Below are 16,374 nucleotides of genomic sequence, written 5' to 3'. Positions count from 1 at the left end.
GTTTGTAGGATAGTAGAAGAGATGAGTATTTAAATAGGAAATCATAAGTGGCAGGTAATGCCACGCCCCCCCCCATGGGAAGAGCACAGAGCGCTACATGGGAATACATTGCAATGCCCCAGTCTAGGATAGAGAGGTAAGTAAGGAAAGTCTCTGCCTCTGTGAGCTATGCTAAGTTAGAAGACATGAGAGAAGCAAGACATGTACCTAATAACCACACCAGAAGGCGCAAGGTGGATCACGTGGTAAATACCCAAAGGAAGACGAATATGTTATAGAGGTTTCTTGTAATGGAAGACTATCTAAACCTTGTACATATGGTTTGTGAGCCAATCTGTACTTCTAGGGAGCAGTGTCTCTGAAACCTCAAAACTCCTGGAAGTTTTATTGACACAAACCTTCTACTCTGCACATTATACGAAGTTCACAGCCTCTAATAAGAGACAGGTGAGGGTGCCTGGCGTGTTTAGTCAGTAAAGCATGCATCTCTTGATCTCAGAGTCGTGAGTTCAAGCCCCATGTTGGAGGTAGAAGCTACTTTAAGAAAAAGAGAGATAGGTGGCCCCTATTATGCATTTACTGTCCAGCTGGTTTTACCCACACATAAAAAACTCCATTGAAAAGATACTTGAAACTAGCATATAATGATTGGATCCTGATTTTCAGTGTACTGGTTTTTGTGTTGTTTTGTTTTGTTTTGTTTTGTTTTTAATTGTTGGATGTTTTTAGTATAGTTGAAGCACAATGTTTCATTAGTTTCAGGTGTACAACTGTGATTTAAAAATTTATACATTGTGGGGCGCCTGGGTGGTGCAGTCGTTAAGCGTCTGCCTTCGGCTCAGGGCGTGGTCCCGGCGTTCTGGGATCGAGCCCCACATCAGGCTCCTCCGCTAGGAGCCTGCTTCTTCCTCTCCCACTCCCCCTGCCTGTGTTCCCTCTCTCGCTGGCTGTCTCTCTCTAATAAATAAATAAAATCTTAAAAAAATATAAAAAATAAAAAAATGAAAGTTTATACATTGCACTATATAGCTACCATCTCTTCCATCATTGACTATATTCCTTCTGATGTGCCTTTTATCTGATTTTCAGTGTTCTCTTTTGAGAAACTCAGAATGCAGGAAAAATTCAGCCATAGCAAGTTAATTTCCATATCATAATGACATACTCATCTGTTTTCACCTTAACATTACTAAGCAAATCCTGGTATGGGGTTCCAGCCATCAGGGCTCCTAAAATATTCAGAATCTCTTAAACGGTGGCGTTTTGTCTTGTTATTGCTGCTGGTTTCTCACCCTTGCACCTGTGCACATCAGGTAGGAAGAGCTCTCCCAGGGCATCGGGACTGGCACGGTATTTGTTAAGGCAAAAACATTCAATACTCGGAGGGGTCTTATGTAGTAAAATAATGATTTTTTTCCCCATAGACTAGGAATGAGCTCAAAATTCAGGTTTCACTTAAAGAGAAATTTTTTAAAAACTAAATGGAGACCTAATGTGTATCTAAAACTTAGTCTTCCAAGTTTATTTGTTATTGTTGACATAGGCCATATGTCAGTTTTATTATATTGTACACTTTCTAGCAGAGAGCTGCAGCACAACTGAAGAACAGAAAATGAATATGTGTTTTGGGGGGTTTTGACTTGAGTCACTTAAATTCAAGAAGCCATCTAACTGTTTCCCAGACATAATTTCAGTTTTTCACAGCCAATGGGGCAGATAGAGGATATTTTCAACTGCAACCAAATTTGGGGGGAAACTTACTAATAGTTTTAATAAGTTCAGTAAAACCAAAAGGTAAAACACTGACTAACCAGATTAAAAAGAAGCTCCTAAGTGTCTGTTGTTAGGGGCTGAACTGTGCCACCCCCCCCCCAACAAGTTCATATGTTGAAGCCCTTTGGCCCATACTTTGCAGTGTGACTGCATTTGGAGATAAGGACTTTAAAGAAGTGATTCAGTGCAGATGAGGTCCTACAGGTGGACCCTAATCCAATCTGACTTCCTTGTAAGAAGAAGAAATGTGGACACAGACATCTAGAGAGGAAAGACCGTGTAAGGACACTAGGAGAAGGAGGTCACCTGCACGCCAGGGAGAGAGGCCTCAAAAGAAACCGAACCTGTTGACACCTTGATCTTGCACTTCTGGTCTCCAGAACTGTGAGGAGAGTAATTTCTGTTGTTCAAGCCAACCCCATTGGTAGTGTCTTGTTGTGACAGCCCTAGCACGCTAATACAGCTGTGGGTTTCAAACATTATATGGTTCCCACCCTAAATATCTCCTTACCGTGCATAATTGACAGCTGCTTGGGTTCTTTTTAAAAAGACACCTAGTTAGTAGCAATCAGGGACTTGGAGATGCTGATGTTCTGAGGTCTGTTGACTGGGCCAGAGACAGGGCTCACGTGACTGAAATGTCACGCTGAACAATCAATCCTCCTTCCCTCCTTCAAAAGAAGCTCACAGGACAAAGTCAAGACTTCTGTCCATAACCGAAGTGACAAATAAGAGACCTTCTGATATAAAAATAATAGATTACCTATATCTGGATTGAGATCTGTACTGATTTCTAGCAGTTCTTCATATAATAAATATTGGGATTAAATCAGAGTACATGATTCTCATAAATCCTGTATTCCATGGCTACGCACACCCGCCTAGTCCCTAGAATTCTAGAATCCTAGCCCTCTCCAAGCACCTCCCCCTTCTCTGAATGAGGAATAAGAGTGTGTGTTGATCTAGGATCTCATAAATCATGATACCTTTCCTTTCCTTGTGTCCGATGTTGTTAGAATGGAATCTAATGGCCCTAAGTGAATGCAGCGTCTTATATGAGGACCCAATAGCTCTGTAGTTTGCGACACCCCAGTGCTGATGCACCACAGATCCAGCTTCTGTCTCTCGTGCAAGGACTCTTTAAGCTGAGTGGTGAGATTGAACCATTCCTCAAAGCAGAACCTATTCACAGGACGCTCAGCAATGGCATTTTATACATTTCAAAACTGTTTATTACTGTCTCTCCATAAAACATAGCAGAACTCCAAATATCAGCACACGTCTATTTACATTCCAAGAACTCCCAGATTTTACTTTTGGTGCTTTCTTCTGACTTTGCAAATTTCTCACTCTTAACATTGTTTATGCTTCTGTCTTTGCCAAGCAAGTATAAAAGTCCAGTAATCTCAGTAGTCCGCATCATTGAAAATGGCCCCTTAGCTTTAGGATTCCATCTGGCCCTAGGTTTCGATGTTTTTAGGAGAGGTGCTAACTCCTGCTGCTAGGTTATTGTCAGGATATTGTTGCATTTGCTTTGAGTGAGCATTTGGGACTGTCAGGATGCTAGAAAGGAGAGAGAGCTACGAGTAGGCAGCACCAGCAGCACAGCTGATATCCATTTGGTGCCTGCTTGCTAAGAGGTCATAGTTTGCAAGGTGAAATTCTGTCTGAGACTCCCTTTCACTGTAACAAAACACCTGCTGGAGAGGTGGTTGCTGGGAGACCTCTAGCCCTCAGCTTCCTGCAACCATTAAAGGTACTGTTAGTAAAGGAAAAAAAGGGGGAGAGGGAGACAGAAAGAGGGGAGGGGAACCAAGAAGGAAGGAAATGAAGGGAAGGAGGCAAAGAGGGTGAGAAGGGGAAATGAGGGGTGGTTGACTCATTCGGTTTCCCTGTAACAGTCAAAATCCTTGAGCAAACTCAAACGAAGGCTGTGGGTCTGCCTTGGGGATCAAAGAGTGAGGGAAGATCCTGGAGCTTTCATTTCCATCCACAGGTTGTGAGCCTGCAGAAAAAAGCAGGACAAGAAGCTACAACGGAAATGGTAGGCTAGAGCTTAGGAAAAAGTAAATGCCTTAAGTTTTTCTTCCCTTGAATCCTATAACACAGAGGAAAGAGGTAGATGAGAGACTGGCCTGGGCTTGAACAGTCCCCTTAGGGACTCAAATTAGTGGGGCACCAGTGTCCTGCTGTGCCTTAGGTCCTGCCGCCTGACCCGTCCACGAGCTCTTCCTTTTCCCCATCAAAACCTAGTCTATATTCTTGAACAGTTAGTTTGACAAACCTATTTTCATTTCAGATGATTTGACACCCTCAATTTCCTTAAACAAATATTAAATTATTATCATCATTGTTATAGTCACAGTATTCTGGAATTTTAGCAAATTTTTCCAAAAATGCAGAACTTAATATATACATTACTATTTATTTCTGCTTCTTTACGTTTCCTGCCTGCCCATGGTACAAATGTGTTCTGTAAACAGTGGGACTTCATAAATACTCCTGAGTGGCTCTTCAGTGAGGCTTTTTTTATACTGCATATTTTTTATGCAGCCACTCACAGAATAAGATTAATCACAAGCACCTCCATTCTGAGAACGCCCACCAAGTGATAGAATACAGGACCGGCCATAGAGGGGCCAGGGCTGCGTCTAGACTTAAAGAGGAGCCTGAGGTCTGGTAGCAGCAGCCACGTTTTCTTTCCGTTTAGAGTCGGAAGTGGGAACTAACCATTCTTTGGTTTTGTTACAAGAAAATAAGGTAAGACATGGTTTGTATGGTTTTCAGGCTCTCCGAAATACATTCAGTATAAAGATCTTTGGAAAACAGAACTATGAGAAATTTTTATACCCTTCACACTCCCTGGTGTATTTTCATCTCTCTGACTTCTCCTTAAACAACTACAAATATCTGTTGGGGTAGATCTGGCTAGAAAAAAAAAAAAAAACATAAGATTTTGAAATTACCATTTGCCGATCAGTTTCTTTTCTGGGTTAAGTTTACTGACACTGACCCATAAGAAAAATTTGGGAAGAAAGAAACCAGGTAGAACCTTGTCTTTGTGTAGATGGCAGCAACTAGGGCTGAATTTCCATGTTTTGTTTTTGGGTTTTGTTTTTGCTCATTCATCCGTGCAAAAATAGAGCTATGCTAGTAAGAAGACTAAAATAACTTTAAAATAGAAGAGCAAAGGCTGTTGGGAAAAGTGTTAAATCTAACAGATGGAACATTTTCACATTTTAATTCCAACATAAGGTTTTTTAATTATTGTCAGTAAGTGGGGAGAGTCCTTCCCATTGTTTGTTTATCTGGCCGTATATAATATTCATCTAAAAAAATATTCATCTAACTAGGATCAACATCCAGAGATTTACATTTTAAAGGCAGACTGGGAGCAACTGGGTGGCTTAATCAGTTAAGCGTCTGCCTGTGGCGTCGGTCTTTTTTTTTTTTTTTTTTAATGATTTTTTATTATATTATGTTAGTCACCATACAGTACATCCCCGGTTTCCGATGTAAGGCTCGATGATTCATTAGTTGTGTATAACACCCAGTGCACCATGCAATACGTGCCCTCCTTACTACCCGTCACCGGTCTATCCCATTCCCCCACCCCCCTCCCCTCTGAAGTCCTCAGTTTGTTTCTCATAGTCCATAGTCTCTCATGTTTCATTCCCCCTTCTGATTACCCCCCCTTTCTTTATCCCTTTCTTCCCCTACCGATCATCCTAGTTCTTATGTTCCATAGATGAGAGAAATCATATGATAGTTGTCTTTCTCTGCTTGACTTATTTCACTTAGCATTATCTCCTCCAGTGCTGTCCATGTTGTAGCAAATGTTGAGAACTCGTTCTTTCTGATAGCTGAGTAATATTCCATTGTATATATGGACCACAACTTCTTAATCCAGTCATCTGTTGAAGGGCATCTCGGCTCCTTCCACGATTTAGCTATTGTGGACATTGCTGCTATGAACATTGGGGTGCATATGGCCCTTCTCTTCACTACGTCTGTATCTTTGGGGTAAATACCCAGTAGTGCAATGGCTGGATCATAGGGTAGCTCAATTTTTAACTTTTTAAGGGACCTCCACACTGTTTTCCAGAGTGGCTGTACCAACTTGCATTCCCACCAACAATGTAGGAGGGATCCCCTTTCTCCACATCCTCTCCAACAATTGTTGTTTCTTGCCTTGTCAATTTTTGCCATTCTAACTGGCGTAAGGTGGTATCTCAGTGTGGTTTTGATTTGAATTTCCTTGATGGCTAATGATTTTGAACATTTTTTCATGTGTCTGTTATGTGGCGTCGGTCTTGATCTCCCAGTCCTCGGGCTCACTGCTCAGCAAGGAGTCTGCTTCTCCCTCTACCTCTGCCCTTCTCCCTCTTCCTGCTCTCTCTTTCTCTCTCAAAAAAATAAAATCTTTTAAAAAAAATTAAAAAATAAAGGAAGACTGTATCACAAGTGAGAGTATTACACTTCAAAATAGCAGTTTTTATATACACACATGCGTGACACCAATACAAAAACAAAAGCCTTTTCATCAATGTATATGGTGACTGTCTAATTAGTACTTCAATTAGGAGGGTGCTATTAAATTTTCTATTGCATCTTGAGTCAGTAAATTAGTTTTCAAGTAATTTGTTCATCCAAGTTACTAAATTTGTTGGCAAAATAATAATAATAATAAAATAGTATAAGCTATAATATTTCTTTGCTATTCTTTTAATATCAGTTAGACCTCTAGTGAATACCACTCTTTCATTCCTGTTACTGGTAATTTCTATTTTCTTTTTCCTTGATCAGTTTAGTTAGAGGTTTATCAATTTTGTTGCTCATTAAGAGAACCTGTTTTTGACTATGTTAATTTTCTCTATTGCTTGTCAGTTGTCAATTCCATTTATTTTCATTCTTATCTTTACTATTACCTTCCTTCCACCACCTTTGAATTTACTCTTTTTTTCCAGATGCTTAAAGTGAAATCTTCAACAATTGGTTTTAAAACTTTCTTCTTTTCTAGCATAAGCATTTAAAGTTATAAATGTTCTTCTAGACATTATTTTAAGTTGCACCATACAAATTTGGATATGTTGTATTTTCTTTACCATTCAGTTAAAAATATTTTCTGATTCCCTGTGTAATTTTTCTTTGATCCATGAGTTATTTAGAAATATATTATTTACTTTCCAAATGTTTGGCATTTTCTCTTGATATCTTTTTGGGTTTGCTTTCTAATACAAATCCATTGTGGCCAGGAAACATACTCTGTGTGATTTTAGCATTTTTAATTTTATCGAGACTTATTTTATGGCCCACTACATGGTCTGTCTTGGTGTATATACTACCTGTACTTGAAAATAATGTATATTGTGCCACTGTTGGCTGTCGTATTCTATGTTAATTAAGCCAAAGCAGTGGATAGTGTGTTCAGAAATCCTATGCCTTTACTGATTGTCTGTGAAATTGTTCTATCATTCATAAAAGAGAGGTTTTGAAATCTCCTACTATGATTGTGGATCTATGTCTCCTTAATTGTGTCCATTTTTGTTCCATGTATTTTGATGCTGTTATCAGGTACTTACACATTTATGATTTTTATGTCTTCCTGATGAATTGACTCCAATATGTTTTTCTATCTGTTAATGTTCTTTATCTAAAGGTTTACTTTATCTGATATTAGTGTAGTCACCAGCTTTCCTCTACTGACTGTGTGCATGGTATATCTTTCTTTATCCACCCAATTTTCTTTCAGCCTGTGTTGTATATTAAAAGCACATTTCTCATGGACAATATGGCTGGGTCTTACTCTTTAATCAGTGCTCAATAAGCTTTCTTTTCCTTTCATCATTATTTTGGCTTCACTCCTACTTTGTAGTCGTTCTTGATGCTTCAAATCTAGAGACCAAAGACCCTAATATTTAAAGCCAGTCATCATTTTACCTCCCCTTTATGCACATGGCCTTGAATCAGAGAGATCATCGTAGTTGCCACTTTCTCAACTCTTTCCAGAAATCTTATAACTTTCTTGAGATGCAGAAATCAAGATGGCCCAAGGAATTCCTAATAATAGTCACTAAACCTAAGTTCAACTCCTTGTACTAGTTATAGCCTACCAGGGCCCTAAACTAAGAAGAGGCTTTGGCTTTATGTCAAAAGATGAGGGAATAAATGTTCGTGTATAAGTTTAAATGGACATAAAATATTTATGATGCCCCCCCAAAAAACAAAAAAAAACCAATGCACAATAAAGTTTGAGAAGCACCGCTCAAAAAAATAAATAAATAAAAGGATTTTAAAAATTATTTAGCATATGGATGGGGCAATGCCTGTACACACGCTCTATTCTAGCTTCTGATCAGGGCTAGAGTGTTGTTATCATTAGCAGACTATTCAGCCGAGGCCAGAGTTTCTGATAACTCAGAATCCCATTCCAGGTGATAATGGAGGAGCTAAGGCCTCTTTTCTTCAAATAAAGCCACAGTTGCTTTTCCCTAAATGTCCTTCCTTTCTTTCTGTCCTTGTCACACGTCTAACAATTTTTAGTCCATCCCATTCTCTTGGAATATTGTTGTCATTTAAATGTTCCCTTTTCAGAAAAAGCTTTGTACTCTCTGCACCCATGGAAATCACACTGTGTTTCCCTCTGAAGTAAAACCACTACCAAAGGAAATTGACATTATACTGAAATCCATCTGGAAGGTTGATTAATTTCTTACCCTCTTCGCTCTTTCTAAGCCATTCTATCCATGTCTAAATAAAGTGTCTCCCAGATCCTATAGATTTATTCAAAAAATATTGAATGAATGCTGCTGTGTGCAAGGCACCGTTCTAGGAGCTGGGAATACAGAGGGGAATGGGACAGGAAGTGTCACTCTCAGGGATTTCAGTTTCTAGTGATCAGAGACCGATATTAAGTCAACATAAAAATAAACAAGATCCTTTCCAATAGGGATAAATGCCTAGAATGTTGCTGAATCTGATGAGGGGGAAAGGATTAGAGAAGAAGCAAAATTTAGAAAATGATGGGATCCTTATTCCTTTCCCAGGAGGGAAGCCATGGTGGAGAATGGGAGGTCATAAGACCCTAGGTAGATCCGAAGACTTAGAAGAATAAAAAGAGAACCATACCCTTTTCTTGGATAGGGCACAGGAAGGAGGCAAGACTTCAGTATTTTCCTCAGGCTGGGCATGCTTTAGGAGCAAAAGAAATATTGACTTGTGACGTCTATATAGATAGTCTGAGACATCCCCACAGAGTACTGTGTTCCCCAAGATGTTTCAGAAAAGTGTTAAAATGCAGAGAAAGGCACTATTATGGCACAGATTATTGACAGGCCAAAGAGGCCTTATGATTGAAGCATGAATATTGACCTTGAGAGATGTCTTTTCCTGCTTTAGAATCTTAGTTTTAAGCCAGCTGGCATGTCTAGAAAACAACTCCAATGTCCGCTTAAAAAAAAAAAAAAAAATCACTCCTACATTTGTGCATTGCATTGAAATAGAATGCAAAAAAAAAAAGAATAAAAGCACTGGAGAATTAAAAGTAATCCTACAGATGACTAAAAGCCAGAGTAGCCCGATTAAACTAAACCCCACGTAAAAGTGCATGTGAAATTTACCTTTACACAGCCAGCCCCCTTCATATGTTCCATGACTTCTATGCAGAAAAATCCTTGGTTTTTTTTTTCAGTTCCCTCTCAATTTGCACAAAGCTTTAAACTTATGAATATTTGCAACCACCTCACACTCCTACCTAGATAATCAATGCTTTTATGTGTTTGATTAAGTCAGCCATGTCCAAGGGTGGATAATTGCTTGTGATTTCACAGATAAACTGAGTTTCTTTGGTGCTAAGCTAACATCCCATTCCTGGAGCAAGGTCAATGGCAGAGGCCTGGGAGAACCCTGTCTGCCTACGTTCTGGTGGCACTAAATCACGTTTACACACTCTCTCTCTGCTGTCTTGATTCTCCAGTCTAAGAAATTTAATTTTCCTTGAAATTTGATTAATTTTTTTGAAGTCTGATGACATTAAAAATTCTCAGAAAAACCATCTCAAGAAACCATCAAATATGTACTTAAGTGTTCCCTACACTTAAATATATATGTGCATTTTTTTATTCACCGATCTTCAGAACCAAGAAGGGCTTTTGAAACATACTATCTTTATTTACTTGTAAGTTAATTATTTTTATGGCTGTTTTCCCAAATATTCACAATTTTTATTACCAGTTTTCAAAATTGTAACTCTGGATATACCCAAAGATATCAGTTTCTATACGTGCCTTTTTTATTAAAGGGGGGAAAAAAAAAGCTCCAACCCAGGCTTTAACCACTTTGAAAGCCAAGCGTGATTGGCTCATGAGAACACTAGCCTCCCAATAGGGACAGGCAACAGATTGTGTCATTATGGAATAGACACCTGCCTGCAAGCTTAGACTGTGGCAGAATTCATGATTGACCATTGGAAGCAGTCCGTGGACCTAGTGTTAGAATCAGCATATAAGATATATCAATAAAATTTAGGTATGATTTCAGACCCTTTGCCTCTAGGTGCTTGAAGAATTGTATGTTTTAGGTTCCACAAATTCCATGATCTGGCAACATCTGCAACTTCTCTCTAGATTTCATTAGCTTTCCAGAGACTTATTTTCTCATGGCTTCTGCCTCTCAGCCTGCCATGCTGTGTGTAGCCAGATGCTTCACTGCCCCGAAACCATTTCCAATGATCATTGTACAAATACAAGATGGATATATGTAGGTCACAAAAAGATGAGCAGTATTATGGACCAGTTAGCCTCCCATCTTTCCTTCCTGACCTTCCCTCATTCACTTTCTTCTTACTTTCTAACATGTAGAAGATGTTGCTCGGGGCTATGAGAAAGCCATGCCTGGACTTGGTGGTGGGGCACATGTGTGATTGTTAATATGCAACCTAGAGCGTATCCTAACATAATATTTGTTTCCCAGTCTGGGCTAGGGGGTTTGCTTTCCTGGGTTTTTAATGAACATAATTGATTAGTTGAGGAAGACTGGGTTCATGCTGTGAAATGAGTAATATATACACTTTTCCTAAATAGCTACTTAGTTTAATACATGGACTACCCTGAATATTATAGAACGGAGTGAGTCACAGCTAAAAGCTCAGTCCCTGTTCTGATGCACTCTGTATTCTCTTTCTTCTTGTATAATCCACATCCTGCTGAGTCCTCTGGTCTGTGTTTCATGTTGTTCCTGAATGGTGACAGTAAGGTCCTTGCTTTCTGTCTCTAATGATGTACGTGCTCGACTTCCACATTAAGGACAATCTTCTGTTGTTTATAAGGGTGCTTATTTTCTCTCAACTCTTGTCAAAAATTCCTCCTACCAGAGACTTATTCTTCTGCATGCACTCCATTGATGAGTAAAGTTATAGTCCAGAACCTTGAGTAGAAAAGCAATATCTATTTTGTTACCTTATTGGAAAATGGAATTGCAACGTGAACGGAAAAACTGACACTTTCTTTTTTTTTTTTTAACTTGGTAACTTTATTGTATGTAAATGATACCTTCATAAATTAGATTTTTAAAGAAGTGACATTTTTTAACTTGGTAACTTTATTGTATGTAAATGATATCTTCATAAATTAGATTTTTTAAGAAGTGACATGATACTTTACCATCCTCTGGGGCTGCTCAGCTTCGGGCTTCTACCGTTTAACCCCTTCCTGCCTCTTTAATGTCACATGAACTATATTGAAAGACTCTGTATTGTGCTGAAGATCACATGTGCACGCATGCACACACACAAGTAGAGACAGAGTTCCAGTTTCAATTCAGAGAGCTCCTAACGAGAAAAGAGAAATGTCCACTGAATATGAATAAACTGGGTTTCAGTTGAAAAAGCTATGGTTACAAAGCGATGTAACGTTGCCAACAAATGTCTAAAAAAACTCGCAGCTATGAACTGACACATTCTGGACCCAAAAACTGTAACTCTGATGTGAAAATGTGATGTGATGAACCCAGTAAAAATATCACTGGGAAAAATACATCACTGACAGCAAAACAGGCTGTGGATTTTTTTTACTCCAGCATCCATAAATATCTCATGGTCGCTGGGTGGACAGTTGCATTTATTTTGGAATATGGGCTTACTGTTCTAGGAACAGTCTGCAGACATTCTGTCATTCCATTTTGCAAGTTCTTTACAGTGAAACGACGTGCTCTGTGTTCTCTAACATGGGTCCTCATCCCATTTTATGGCGACATGTGCAGAAGGCGCCTTCCCCGGTGGTGGTACCTGCCTTGAGCAACTGAGACCCCTCATGGGGTCTTCTCCACACAGAGTTCTGTGTGGACACTCCAGAGACTCAGGATATATTACCTGTTGCATCTCTTCCCTTCCATCATGGACCTTCTTGTTCTTATCTTCTGGGTTCAGTCTCTATCCCACTCCTCACATGTGGGTTCTGTCTCCCTGCCCAGCATCCTCACATTAATACAATATGAAGACTATATTCCTGGCTTAATACTCCACGTTCTGCTCCTGGGATCACCCTGCATCTTGAGGTGTTGTTGAGGCTCCCAGTGACCTAAGTCAGGTCAACCACTCCAAGTTCACTCTTGCTGGAAAAGGAGTTTAAAAATCATGTTTTCAATGGTTTGAGGGGGAAAACTTCCTCTTCCTCTCAAATGCTTACTAGTATCTTTAATTAATTTATCCCATAAACATTATATTATATCATAATGTCATGATATTTTCTTGTCATTCTAGAATCTTTTTTTTTTTTTTTTGGCTTGGTACAGTCTACTTTATTGATGGTACATGAGAAGGGAGGGCTCCCCAAGCCACTCCCCTTCTTCAGGGGGTCTGGGATAGAAACTGTGAAGGTCGGGAGAATCTCAGTGTGCTGGAGGATGTGTTAGGCAAGACTTCCCAGCAGCTGAGGGCCTCTCTCTTCCTCTTGCTCTCACTGAGGCTGGTGGTCCAGGGGGCTCTTACTCCTTGGAGGCCATGTGGCCCATAAGGTCCACCACCCAGTTGCTATAGCCAAATTCATTGTCATATCAGGAAATGAGCTTGACAAAGTGGTCATTGAGGGCAATACCAGCTCCAGCATCAAAGGTGGAAGAGTGGGTGTTAAAGGTACAGGAGACAACCTGGTCCTCACTGTAGCCTGGGATGCCCTTGGGGGGCCCTGTGTTGCCTGTTTCACCACCTTCTTGATGTCATTGTATTGGGCAGCTTTCTCTAGGTGGTAGGTCAGATCCACAGCTGACACACGGGGGTGGGGACATGGAAGGCCATGCCAGTGAGCTTCTCATTCAGCTCGGGGATGCCTTGCCTACAGCCTTGACAAGACCACTAGAAGCAGGGATGATGTTCTGGGCAGCCCATTGGCCATCATGCCACAACATCCTAGAGGACCTATCCACAGTCTTCTGCATAGAAGTGATGGCATGAACTGTGGTCATGAGTCCCTCCACAATGTTGAAGTTGTCCTGGATGACCTTGACCAGAGGGGCCAAGCAGTTAGTGGTGCAGGAGGCATACCTGACAATCTTGAGGGAGTTGTCATTCTTCCCATGGTTCACACCCATCACAAACATGGTGGCATCAGCAGAAGGGCAGAGAAGATGTTCATCTTGGCCCCACCCCTAGAGTGAGCCCCAGCCTTCTCCATGGTGGTGAAGACCCCATACTCCACAGCATACTCAGCACCAGCATCGTCCCATTTGATGTTGGCAGGATCTTGCTCCTGGAAGATGGAGATGCACTTTCCGTTGATGAAAGGTTTCCCATTCTCAGCCTTGACTGAGATTTGCCATGGGTGGAATCATATTGGAACATGTAGACCATGTAATGGAGGTCAATGAAGGGGTCATTGATGGCAACAATATCCACTTTGCCAGAGTTAAAAGCAGCCCTGGTGACCAGGCACCCATATATGGCCAAATCCTTGTACTCCGAACTTGACCATTGTGTCTCAGGGATACGGCTGGCACTGCACCAGAAGATGCAGCTGTCTGTCGAACAGGGAGGAACAGAGAGCCCATTCTAGAATCTTTACTTGCTAAATTTGCTAAATTTGAATCATCCCAGGCCTGGCATTTTTTTAAATCTAGGAACAAGTTTTAATATGGAGGCAGACCATCAAAAAGAAAGATTTCTCAACATTTGCTGCAACATGGACAGGTCTGGAGGAGATAGTGCTTAGCGAAATAAGTCAAGCAGAGAAAGACAATTATCATATGGTTTCACTCATTTATGGAACATAAGAAGTAGGAAGATCGGGAGGAGAAGAAAGGGAAGAAGAAAGGGGGGTAAACAGAAGGGGGAATGAACCATGAGAGACTATGGACTCTGGGAAACAAACTGAGGGCTTTGCGGGGGGGGAGGAATGGGATAGGCTGCTGATGGGTATTAAGGAGGGCGCGTATTGCATGGTGCACTGGGTGTTATACGCAAGTAATGAATCATGGAACTTTACATCAAAAACTGGGGATGGTGACTAACATAATATAATAAAAAATATTATTATAAAAAAATACTATGAAGGCAGAACCTTGGGACTAAGTTAGAGGGGCAACATGTAGGACACCAGATGAGTGTGTGTGTGTGTGTGTGTGTGTGTGTGTGCACATGCATGTGTGGTGCTTTCATGTGCTCAGAAGAAGGCTGCTGTTCCTGTCTCCAAATCACAGAGCCACCCTTTATTTTGCTGCAATCTTTTATTCTTAAAAAAAGTACAGAGGTAAATAAGTCTAATTTTTCTGCAGAAATAATTTGTACAACAAAGAAGCTGAGGATGGCTTAATTTAATTCCTAATCATACAAACTACATAATTTCTCAGGAAGGAAGCTGCATTGATTAGGCACCTGGACACATCAGAGGCATCACCAACATTATCTCAATTCTCCCAGCAACCATAGAAGGCAGCCATCATTGTTCCCAATTTAGCGAGAAAGAAATTAGGCAAGGTCACAGATCTATTACTGACACAGGCAGAATTCAAATCTAACTCCTGACGCCTCGTCTTATGTATTTTTTATACTCCATATGCAAGAGGGAATCTAGTATAGTTAGAGCTCAGATTTTGAAATCAGAAGACCTGGGTTCAAATCTTCCCTCTGCCCTTCCTATGTCTGAGATGCAACAATTTACCTCTGGCCCTTGGTTACTTCCAGTTTTATATTCTTCACCGTTCATCCTAACTTTCATTTCTGTTGATTATTGTCTATTACTCTTTCCATTGCTCATTGTCCCTATGTCAACATAAGCCTTATGTTCCCCCCTCCATCTGTAATTTCCATCGCTGTGTCAAATTCAGAATTAATTGCTGGCATCTCTTAACACTTCTGAAATTGAAAGCCTGGACGTTTTGGCATTACTTCAACTGTCAATGTCATTCATCCTAAAGAATACTTAGTCAATGTTATTTCTTCAAAGAAATTATCACGTTTACAGTGTTTCTGTATACAACAGATGGTTATGTAGTGTATGTATATCATCCATGTCAAAATGTGGTTCCTTTATCTCAAATGAGCAGGGCAAGTTTAGAGCGGCTGGCTCTGGAAGGGACCAGCTCTTAGTTGGACTAATATATCATGAAAGTATGTACCGGCCATAAAATTCTATGCTTTTTATCTAATGTTTCCTATTTCAAAAAATAGGAATGTTGATATGACATAAAACAATAATTACCAATAAATACATAGCACTAACCATATGCCAAGTATTGTTCCAAGTGATAGATACATAATTCATTACTCACAATAACTCTGTGAGGAAGGTATCATTATTATTATTCCCATTTTACAGAGACCACAAGTAACTTGCCCAAATCACAGAGCTAGAAAGTGGTAAGGATAACATTACAAATCAGAGATAAAAGGTAGATCGTTCAATCTATGATATTGGGAATGATGATTTTCTACATGGAAAAAAATAAGATTAGATCTCTATCTTGATAAACTCCAGCTAGATTAAGATCTATACATGAAGTGCAGAAGTTTAAACATTGGAAGAAAAGATAGAAATAAATTTGTAATACTGATGATAAGGAAGATTGTCTTATAAAAATGATAAAAAACTCATTTGATAAATTTTACATCAAAATTAAAATGTATGTTCAACAAAGACATATAATCAAAGTCAAAAGTAAAAGACATAAAAGACAGAGATAACCAAATTCATATACAGATTATTTTTTAAAAACTTCAAAAATCTTTCAGAAAAAGAAAACACCACGGAAAATGGACAAGATATGAACAGGCAATAATCATAAGAGGAAGCACAAAGAGCCAGACAAAATGCTCAGCATTTGGAAAATGAAAATTCAAACAACAAGATATCATTTCTCATTGTCAAATGGTCAAGAACATTGACATGTTGGCAAGGATGCCAGGAAATGGGAACACTATATGTTACTGTAGAAATAAGCATTGGGGGGCGCCTGGGTGACTCCGTTGGTTAAGCATCTGACTCTTGATTTTGGCTCAGGTCATGATCTCAGGGTCATGAGACTGAGCCCTGAGTCCAGGCTCCATTCTCAGCAGGGAGTCTCTTCTCTCCCTCTCCCTTTGACCTCCCCCTCCCTACCCCCTGCTCATGTACT

At 39.9% G+C, this 16,374-nt stretch overlaps 1 protein-coding gene and 1 pseudogene across 3 annotated transcripts in view; one reads left to right on the top strand and one right to left on the bottom strand.

Moving 5' to 3' along the window:
* RXYLT1 (ribitol xylosyltransferase 1) overlaps nt 1-16,374 on the top strand; it is a 261,051-nt gene that overhangs the window by 166,130 nt on the left and 78,547 nt on the right. The gene's annotated exons all lie outside the window — the stretch shown is intronic.
* On the bottom strand, nt 12,754-13,736 carry LOC113256341 (glyceraldehyde-3-phosphate dehydrogenase-like; annotated as a pseudogene).

The sequence above is a fragment of the Ursus arctos genome, unplaced genomic scaffold (assembly GCF_023065955.2).
Source record: "Ursus arctos isolate Adak ecotype North America unplaced genomic scaffold, UrsArc2.0 scaffold_21, whole genome shotgun sequence".
Lineage (NCBI taxonomy): Eukaryota > Metazoa > Chordata > Mammalia > Carnivora > Ursidae > Ursus > Ursus arctos.
The sequence above is the reverse complement of the archived record's forward strand: the minus strand, read 5'-3'. Positions and strand labels throughout refer to the sequence as shown.